We start from the raw sequence: 10162 nt of genomic DNA on the forward strand, positions 1-10162 counted from the left end.
GTTATAATGTGAGATAATGGACTTCAACACTTAGTTAACCTAAAAGAAATAAAATAAGTGTTAACTCTTGTTATAGGGCAGGCACACCCAGGCCTAGAACATAAATCCCCTGACTCAAAGTTTAGGGAAGGCCTCAGACCTCAGATGGATGTTACTGCTTGCAGTTTAAGGTGAGAACCTTCAAAAAGAAAGTAAGGACCTCAAAAAGAAAAAAAGAGAGAGAGAGAGAAGAATTGGCTAAGAATAAAACATTGGGAAATGTCATGGAGCATTCTGGACCAGTGTATAGATAAAGGAAGTCTTCTCTGGCCAAGGATGGACTCATGCTAATTAGTGTTGGGAGGAACTGATTGACTTGATTTTTATCATTTTAAACTGAAAAGTTTCAGGGAAGGAAAAAAGTATTTAGATATAGCGATTAAGCCATATGCCATAAAGGGCATCAAGCCTATCATATGAAGAGTACCAGTGAATGTGCTTAGTGATTCAAAGAAGACAAGGTAGAAAGAAGGGCTTAAACAAAGGCAAGATAATGCTGTTTCAAGAGTATAGTCAAAAGGAAAAGATAAGACAAAATAGGCATCAGAATAGCATTATATATCATGAAGCATTGATTAAGAGCTGGAAAGCACACTAAAGGACATCAAAACATCTGTATAAAAATACAGGAATTTGAAGATGTTGGTATGGCAGTGACAATGGATGAAAGTGAGGATCCAGTGAAGGCAAAACAGAGGTGGGGCCATGAAGGGGGCATAGAGCTTTGCCAAAAGGAAGGAATGGATGATGAATTCCATGTACAAATGATAAAGTTAAAACAGAGGCAGGATATAGTTGTGTTGAGGAGTCTTCAAGTATATAAGAGTTTGCTTGAGGTCTCTTTCTGCCAAAGGATGACACTGTGCTTTTAGATTGATGTTTAAGAAAATAGAGGAAGAAATAAGGAAAAATTCTATTCTGGACATCATTCTTTCTAATGAGGAGGAACTGTTTAGTAAAGTAGAAATAACAGGGACTTTGGGATCTGGTGAGCATGGCACTTCAGACTTTACATTGAATAAGGAGACCATCATACCTAGTTAGCATGTATTTTAGACGTAATGAAATAGATTTCAAAGAGTTGAGATAAGACGCTATAGCATGAGAGTCTAAAAGAGAAGTAAGATCAAAGAGATGGGAAGTTTTCAAGAATTGGATTATGATGATACAGTCAAAATTGATTTTTATTTTTTTCAATTATCAAGTATTTGAATTTTTTCTCTCCTGCTTCTTGCTACCCCCTGAAAAAGAAGAAAAAATAATCCTTCTATGACATATGTGGGAAGCTAGATTGCATAGTGGCTAGAGTTAGGAAGACTCCTCTTCATGAGTTCAAATCCAGCCTTGGACACTTCCTAGTTGTGTGACTCTGGGCAAGTCACTTAACCCTGTTTTCCTCAGCTCCTCATCTGTAAAATGAGCTAGAGAAGGAAATGCCAAACCACCTCAGTATCTTTGCCAAGAAAATCCCAAATGGGGTCATGAAGAGTCAGACATGACAGAAAAATAACTTATACATATGTCAGATAGGCATGGTCAAGCAAAACAAATTCCCATGTCCAAAAATGCATTTCTCCTTCTGCATATCAGTCTATTATCTTACTATTGTAATATGGGCAACATTCTTTTTCATCAGTCATTGTTCTCTGGAATCATTGGATAGGTAAGAATTCTTAAATCTTTCACAATTGTCCATTTTTGCCATGTTGTATTGTTATTGTATAACTTGGTTCTGTTCTCTTCACTCTGTGTCAATTTATGTAAGACCTGTCATATCTCTCTGAAATTGTCTCTTAATTTCTTACAGCCTATTAGTATCCCATTACATTTATACACCATAATTTGTCCAGCAATTCTTCATTTACCAGGCATGGCCTTATTTTTCTTTGCCACCACCAAAAGGCCTGATATAAATATTTTTGTATCCTTTTCTTGGATCTCATTGCTATACAGATCTTGTTTTTCCAAGGAAGAGTAGTGGGGAGTAGAGAAAAATGAGGTAGAGGCGTTTGAAGGATGTGGTTGCCCAGGGATCCCTTCAATGAAGGACGTAGAAGAGCAGAGATTACAAGAAACAGAAACAAACAAACAACTGTAGGGAGGAAAAACTGAGTTAAGTGTAGGGGGAAAATGTGACAAGATGCTACAAAAACAATGTCAAGAATGCCAAGATCTATTATAGGCTTGGACTAAACACTCCAGATAACACTAACAATAACAAAAAGGTTTTTGAACTATGTAGTACTCAAGAAGAAGATCAATCAGTCAACAAATATCGATGAAGATCCTACTTTGTGCCAGGTGCTAGAGATTCATTTTTCCTTTGTGAATGAAACAAACCCTACTCACAAGGAACTTGCATTCTAATAAGAAATTCAACCAGTATATATAAAAATATATACAGCATAAATATAAAGTTATTATAAATATATACAAAATACAAGGTAGCTTGAGAAGGAGAGCACTAGTTGGGCAAATCAGAAAAATACAGAAGATGGTTCTTTAGCTACATGTCAGAAGAAGAAAGCAACTCTGTTAGGTACAGATGCAGCACTTCTAGACATGGGGAATGGCCAAAAAAAGGTTTAGAGATGGGAGAAGGACTATAAGGTGTGAGGACAGAGGGGAGTTTAGTTTGGTTAAATCTCTGAGTGCTTGAGGGAGAATACGGATTGAAAGACTGGTTGGGGCCTGTTTTACAGGGCTTGAAAAGCTAAACAAAGGAATTTATCTTTTCTCTTAGAGGTAATAGGAAATCGCTGAAAAGTCCCATGGTCAGAACATGTGCAAAGTTACTTTGGTAGCATTGGGAGACCTAAAGGAGAAGGACCAGCTCGAAGTCTGCCATGATAATCTAGGTTAGAAGTGATTAAGATGGAAGGTGTGTGAGTGTAGTCAGGTGCAAGAGATACTGTGAAGTTAGAAAGGGCAAAACTCAGCAACTGATGAGATACGTAGGGTGAGAGAGAATGAAGAGGACAGGAGAGGACTGAGATTCTGAATCCGAGATGCTAACCCAATGGGATCGCCTTTGACAGAAATAAAGTTTGGAAGAGGAGGGGGAGGGCTTAGAGGGCTTACAATCAGTTCAGTTTTAGACTGTTGAGTTTAAAGATCTCTCTGGGATACCTGGATGGAAATGTCCAAAGGCAATTGATGATGTGATACTGAAGCTCAGGGGAGAGACACTCACTTACTTTGGATGGGAAGATGACAGGGGATGATGGAGAGAAGGCTGAATTACTACGTCCAAATTTTGCCTCTGTTTTGTAGACTGAAGAGGAGAGTTTTCAGAATGACAGAAAAGAAAAATGTTTGAATTGAATAACAAAGTGAGTGAAAAAAGGGTGACTGCTTTCAACACTTTTAAGTTTCCTAGTTTCCTGGCCTAGACAAACTATACCCCACAGCACAACACTAGTTTACATATATCCCCAATGTAAAAAAAAAAAAAAATTTAAAGAACCTGGTTATAGCTCTGATTTAAAAAAATAAAAAGTGTCTGAGGCAGGAGAATGTAGCTACCTCAAACCATAGGGTAGTGTCTTAAGTTGATTGCTGGTAAAACTCTAGAATGGAATATTAAAATGGTAATTTGTGAGCACTTTGAAAAGGAAGGATGTGACCAAGAAGAGCTAGCATTGGTCCTTTAGGCTATACAAAACACATTTAATTTTTGACAAGTTTGTTAGACCCAAATATCGGGGAAATGCTGGGGGAATTATCTTGTTTTCAATAAAGAGGTAGACAGTTTCCCATGCTATCCTTAAGGACACCATTAAAGACACATTGCAGGGATGAATATACAGTTAATTTGGTTTAGAAATAGTTGACTTTCTAGACCCTAACTGGAGTGGAGATGGAGACATGCCCCAGTGGAGTTCCTCAGGGCTCTCTGCCCATTTCCCTTTCCTGTTCAATGTTGTCCTTAATGACTCAGATGCAGGCATAGATAATGTTTCTCAAATGTTTTGGCTTTCAGAAAACCAGGTGGGTTGGTTTACACCCTGGGTGACAGAATCAAGATCTCAACAGATTTTGGCTGTCTGGGATGTTGGGGTTGAAACTAAGAGGATGAAATTTAATTAGGAATAAATCCCCCCCGCCGAAACAAACATGTGTATAACACAGAATGGGACAATTATGGCTAGAAAGCATCTCATGTTAAAGAAATCTAGGGGTTTTAGTGTACTTTAAGGACCATAGGAGTTAGAAGAGAAATTAGACTTGTTTGACTTGGTCTTGGAGGGCACACCTGAGACCAATGAGTAAAAGTTAGAGGGAGGTCGGTTGTGGAAAAAAATAAGGGGAAAAAAAACAGCTAATAATTTAGAGCTATGCAAAAAATGGAACGAGCCACTTCAAGAGGGCAGTGTTTTTACCACCACTGAAGCTTTTAAATGGAATGGCGATCAGGGAGATCCTGGAGGAGAGTCACTATTTGGGTAAGGAGTTAAGACTATGACCCCTGAGGTCTCTTAATTTATAATTCTACTATGTTCTTTCTAGTACACTGCACTACCACAAGGTATGGAGAATTCTCCACCCATGGAGGTCTTCAGGAAGAGGAAGAAAGGAAGGAAACAAGCATTTATTAAGCTTCTAGTGTGTGCTAGGCATTGTGCTAAGCAATTTATAAAGGCTATCTTATTTAAGCTTTGCTACAACTCTGCAAGGTAGGTGCTATCATTTTCCCCATTTTACAGTGAGGAAACTGAGGCAGAAAGAGGTTAAGTAGCTTGAACAGGTTCACACAGTAAGTAAATGACTTAGGCTAGAGTTGAACTCAGGTCTTCTTGACCCCAGGTCCAGCGTTCTATCCATGGAGACCCCTACCTGTCTCCATTCAGAGTCTAAGTAACCACTTATCCAGGTTTCCTTCAGTTTCCTCACCTGTAAAATGACCTAGAAAAGGAAATGGCAAACCTCTCCAGTATCTTTGCCAAGAAAACACCAAATGGGGTCCTGAAGAGTGAGATGCGACTGAAAAAATGACTGAAACTACCATAACCATATTAAAATCTATTGTGAATTTTTAAATAATCCATTTTGATCTTCACTACTCTCTTTGTCCTCAATATTTGCTTTTTTCCCCCCTAACAGATTGATAATAGTTGCTTCACAGGTTTTTTACCATCCAAATTAGGGGGTAAATATGGCTTACGTATTTGTACAAACACAGTAGTTCCTGGTGGCTGCTTTTGGCTTAGGTCCCCCTTTTTATTTACTCTTTTTTTTTCTTTTTGGAGGGCAATGGGGGTTAAGCAACTTGCCCAAGGTCACATGGCTAGTAAATGTTAAGTGTGTGAGTCTGGATTTGAACTCAGGTCCTCCTGACTCCAGGGCCAGTGCTGTATTCACTGCACCACCTAGCCACCGCCCCCCCCCCTCTTATTTACTCTTGACTTTTCTTTCTCAGCCCCTCTTCAGCTGATCTGAAAGAACCAAGATGGCTAGATTCTCCTACTTAACCTTATATTTATTTATTTGCATACTATCTGGGATTAGGCTTCTGTTTCTTTGGTGTCCTCAGACGCTATTGGATAGCGATGCCCATCTGAGGGTGAGCATTTCCCCCATAGCTGGTTTATGAGGCAGCCTCACTCTCACCCCTCCTTAGATAACACAGTGTTGTCTCACTTTGGGCATTTGTGACAGTGTTTGCAAATGGCCCTCCTTACTGTATGAGGTTGTAGGAAAAATACTGGGTAGAAGATACTGTAGCTTCTGAGGCTTCTAAGCATATGTGAGAGCATGAAGAAATGTGTGTAGCTCTGACACCTGAACCTTTAAAATCTCTTCCTGGAACGACTAGAACAGATGCCTTTGAATAAGGGATTGACTAGAGCTTATCTCATAAACATGGCTACGCCAGAGGGGAGAACAGTATTATCAATTACCTAACTTTCCAAGTTCTTTTGGTTGGTCAACAATGACCTTCTAGTAATGGGGACAGTTATAGAAGTAAAGAATGTTACATATGACAGGATTATCAAAATATGGAGTTGGAAGGGTCCCTAGAACACAGAATATCAAGGCCCTTATAAGAGAAAGTATGAGAACTGGAAGGACTCTTTTTGTGACCATAGGATGCTGAGGTTGCAAGGGTCCTTAGAACATAGAATGTGATCTAAAAACAAGCAATGGCAAACAAAATACCTTTTTATTGGTGTCTTTTTTATGACAATCATTTCTAGATATCCCCTTTCTTCCCTCTTCCCCAAGGGAGCCTTTTTTATGATGAAAAAACAAAATATAACAAAACCAACGATCACGTGGAGCATATCTAATATCTTATACCCTTAGGCCCCCACCTCTCCAGGGAAAAAGAGTTAGGTGTTTTCTACATCTCTTCTCCAAGATTAGTCATTATTATAATGATAGAGTAATTAGCTTTTTTTAACAAAATTGTTGAAGAGTTTAATTGTTTAAAAACTGGAATGTTGAAGCTGGAAAGAAGCAACTTTCTACTTTATCTAGCCCAATCCTTTCATTTTATACCACGTCAAAGAGATGATATGACTTTCCAAAGGTGATGTGACTCATTATTTCTCATGTTTTCTGAGAATAGAACCCAGATCTCTTGCTCCCAGTCCGGGGTTTAAAGCTGGTTGTAATCCAGACATTCCTGAGATATTTCAGAGAAGAAGGATAGAGTACCTTAAGTATTTTTTTTTTTGCAGTAATATTTTGGGGACAAGACTCTTTAGTGGGCCTTTGGGCTAGTTAACAATGAAGCCTTCCTTCGAATAACTCTTAGCAAAAGCCAACAGCTTCTCCCAATTGCATCTACCACTTTAAAATTTAATGTGAAAATGTGGAAGCCCAAGCCAGTGTCTTGTAAATCATGTCATTGAGTTTCTAATGTGTCATTTCTTGAGCCTGAGAAACTAGTGGTTTTAGCTGTCCTTTCACTCTAGATACTACTTAATCAAATAGTAAAACAGCTCCTGCCTTTGAGAAGGGAGTAAATCATTTCCCTTTTCCATCCACAGTCTACTGGTCATTCCCCAAGCAGGCTCTGTTCCTGCCTCTATCTTTGCCCATATTGTTCCCTTGATTTGAAATGGCCTCTGCCCCCTACAAAATCCCACCGTCATTCAATTCCTAGCTTGCACACCACCGCCTCCATGAAGCCTCTTGGGATTGCTCCTTTCTGAAGTGATTTCTCTCTCCACTAAAGTCCTATGCTTATCACCAGTGCTGTTTATGGTTTACTTCCCACATGGTGCCTTACGGTAGGATTCTTTGTGTACGGATTTTATATTTTCAGCAAGAAGGAAGTTAGTATGTTCATGACGGTCAGGGACATATCCTGTAGAGCACGTGTGTGCATGCATGCATGCCTGCCCATACATGCCCAATAACAACATATCAACTGATTGTGTGTCTTCCTTAGAGTCTTGTGCAACACCTGGTATAGTATCATAATAACTAGCATATAACAAGTAACATTTCCACATCAATTTAAGGTTTGCCAAGAACTTTATTCCTAACGTTTTGTATGTTTCTAGACCTGTGTGTATTGGGGAGCTCCCACTCTCTATGATACTTCTCTGTAAAATATTTTTTGACAATTATCTAAGGCAGTGAGGCACTGTCTCCTCCGACATCACACAGGTAGCATTTTCTCAGGCACAAGATCTGGACTCATCTTCCTGACTTCACGATTGCCCAGTTATCCACTATGAAAAATTGCCTTTCAGTGGAGTCAATGTTCACTAGTGACTAGAAATAATGATTATAACAACAATTCCATTTTGTTCTACTCTATTTAGAATTCAGGAAAAAGAGGTATAGGTCATATGTCACTTACTTAGCTAAAATTCATTGATGAATGGATAAAAATGGATAAATGGGTTTTAAAAAAAGGATAACAGGGGAAACATGTGCCAATCCCCCATTTTATAGATAAGGAAATTGAGGCCCAGAAAAGTAAAGCAACTTGCCCAAAGCTGCCTAGATAGTAAGTAGCAGGGGCACTGTTCAAACCCAAGTCTTCTCTTTCTAGATCCAATCTAGGGGCATGTCAATATAAGTCCAAGGATAAGAATGCCATGCATCAAAGTTACACCAACATAATCTTTATGTTTGGCCCCTGTGTTTCCCTGTTTCAAATCTGGGACAATGGTGTAGCACACCTGAAGATCAACCAGATCAGGCAACTTTTACGGATCTACTGTAAGCAAAGCAAATCCTTATTACCTTTGAATCCACCTGGAAGAAATAGTAAGTCAGATAAGAAAGAATGTAGTTTGGGAACTTTTTTCTTTTTGGTCCTTCCTCCAACCATCATCATTTAAATCCAAATAGCTTGCAAGTCAAGACATCTCCTGATGATTAGTCATCTTTGAGAACAAAGGATGAACAACAACAGCTTGTATGATCATAGACAAATTATTTTTGGGCCTCAGTTTCCTCATTCGTAAAATAAGGACATCGGTCTAGACAGTCTTTGAGGTCCTTCTAGCTAGACATTGAGAAGGCTCTGATTTAATCAGCATAAAGACCTCCCCTGTGGAGTTCAATTTCCAGGTTGCTGTATCTTTAAAAATAGGTGCCCTGTCTAAGCATAGGACAAAGAATGGGGGAATTTATTGTGATGTCTCCTACTTCCTCATACTTGGCTTCTGTGTGGGATTTTTTCTCCCTGTCTCTGTCCTTCCTCCCTTCCCCCCCCCTCCCATGATGCCTTCTCTCATTTGTTTTAAAGGTTTTACTGATGCTTCCTAGATTTCAGTCATATTCAAATATGCCACTCCTCCTTCTTGAATTTAACTTTCTCTTGTAACAAAGGAAAACAAAAAAGCAAAAAAATATTGTCACTCACAAAGTGCCTGACAATGTATGATAATAATAATAATAGCTAGCATTTATATTAAGGCTTGCAAAGTGTGGCACATACATTATGTCAACCCTCAGTCTTAGGAGGAAAGTGCTATTTTTATTTTCTCTATTTTCCAAATAAGGAAATTGAGGCAAAGAGATCCTTTAAGTGGGTCAAACAGCTACTAAGTGTCTGAGGTCAGGTTTGAACTCATGTTTTCCTGACCGCAAGTCTAGCATTCTAATCCACCCAACCACCTAGTTGTCCCATTCTGCCTTAGGTAGATTCCACCCCTCTGCTGAAGGGAGAAATTATTGTCTCTCCTCTGAGGCGGCTTTTCAATTGCCCAGCCAGGGTCCCTTGTAGTTTCCATTTCTTTTATATTGACAGACTTATTTAGTTGTACCATTTATAGCATGACAATATTCCAGATAATTGTTACATATATAAGGGTGGGGTTAAAAGCACTCCACAGAATTTTAGTTTTATGCCTTAACTGCGTGAGAACACATCTCAATCAATCAATTTCAATCATGGGTCTTGGACTAAATCCAAAAAGTTTTGGAAAGCCATTTGATAAAATGCTAGCCAAGATGTCTGTTTCCATTGGCTGGAGAATTTTGGTTTCTCCCTCTGGGTTCTGTATAAAAACATGTGTTATCTAGAATGAGAGAAATTCCAGAAATAGGAACATTTGGCCTAGCTTATCCCTAAGGAAGAAATACCTGAGTCGGGGGAGAGGGGAGGTTCCAGCTTCAGTCAGGTCTCATCCCCTTCTTTTCCTCCCCACAAATTGACTAGAGAAGGATTTTTAGAGACTTAAAATTCCAGGAGATTTTGGACTTTTCACCAGTGTCCTAAATGGTGTCCCTGGATCTACTTGTGGCAATGCATGGATGAAAAGCCAAGGAAAACTGTATGTAAATTTACTCTGCTTTTAGGGGGAACTTTTTGAGCACTTCCAAATGGGAGAAAAGTATCTCCAGCAATGAGAAGCCATGACTTACCTCTTTGCTATATGCTAAGCTTGAGCCTACTTTTCCCTGAACATTCGCTATATGTACTTGTGGGAGAGCATGTCCCAAACTTTTATGGGGATATTTTGGACCAGCTAGCTGTTCCTATTCTGACACCTTAGTATATGTCTCTTCTTAAAAACTTCATACAACTGTCTGACTGAATGATTCTTTTTTTCATTTCTTTTATTTTCTTTTCCCCCACATAATTATATCTATCTATCTATCTATCTATCTATCTATCTATCTATCTATCTATCTATCTATCTATCTATCTATC

The 10162-nt window shown here is 38.9% G+C and overlaps 1 long non-coding RNA gene across 1 annotated transcript in view; it reads left to right on the forward strand.

Moving 5' to 3' along the window:
* Positions 1-9576: 9576 nt before the first annotated feature.
* LOC138146473 (uncharacterized) overlaps positions 9577-10162 on the forward strand; it is a 103152-nt gene continuing 102566 nt past the window's right edge. Inside the window, exon 1 of the long non-coding RNA XR_011164489.1 lies at positions 9577-9782. This is a non-coding gene — a long non-coding RNA (uncharacterized lncRNA). The remainder of the gene's footprint in view (positions 9783-10162) is intronic.

The sequence above is a fragment of the Petaurus breviceps genome, unplaced genomic scaffold (genome assembly GCF_028583685.1).
Source record: "Petaurus breviceps papuanus isolate PSGF00001 unplaced genomic scaffold, PetGlider_PUasm1.0 90762, whole genome shotgun sequence".
In the NCBI taxonomy this organism is placed as follows: Eukaryota; Metazoa; Chordata; class Mammalia; order Diprotodontia; family Petauridae; genus Petaurus; species Petaurus breviceps.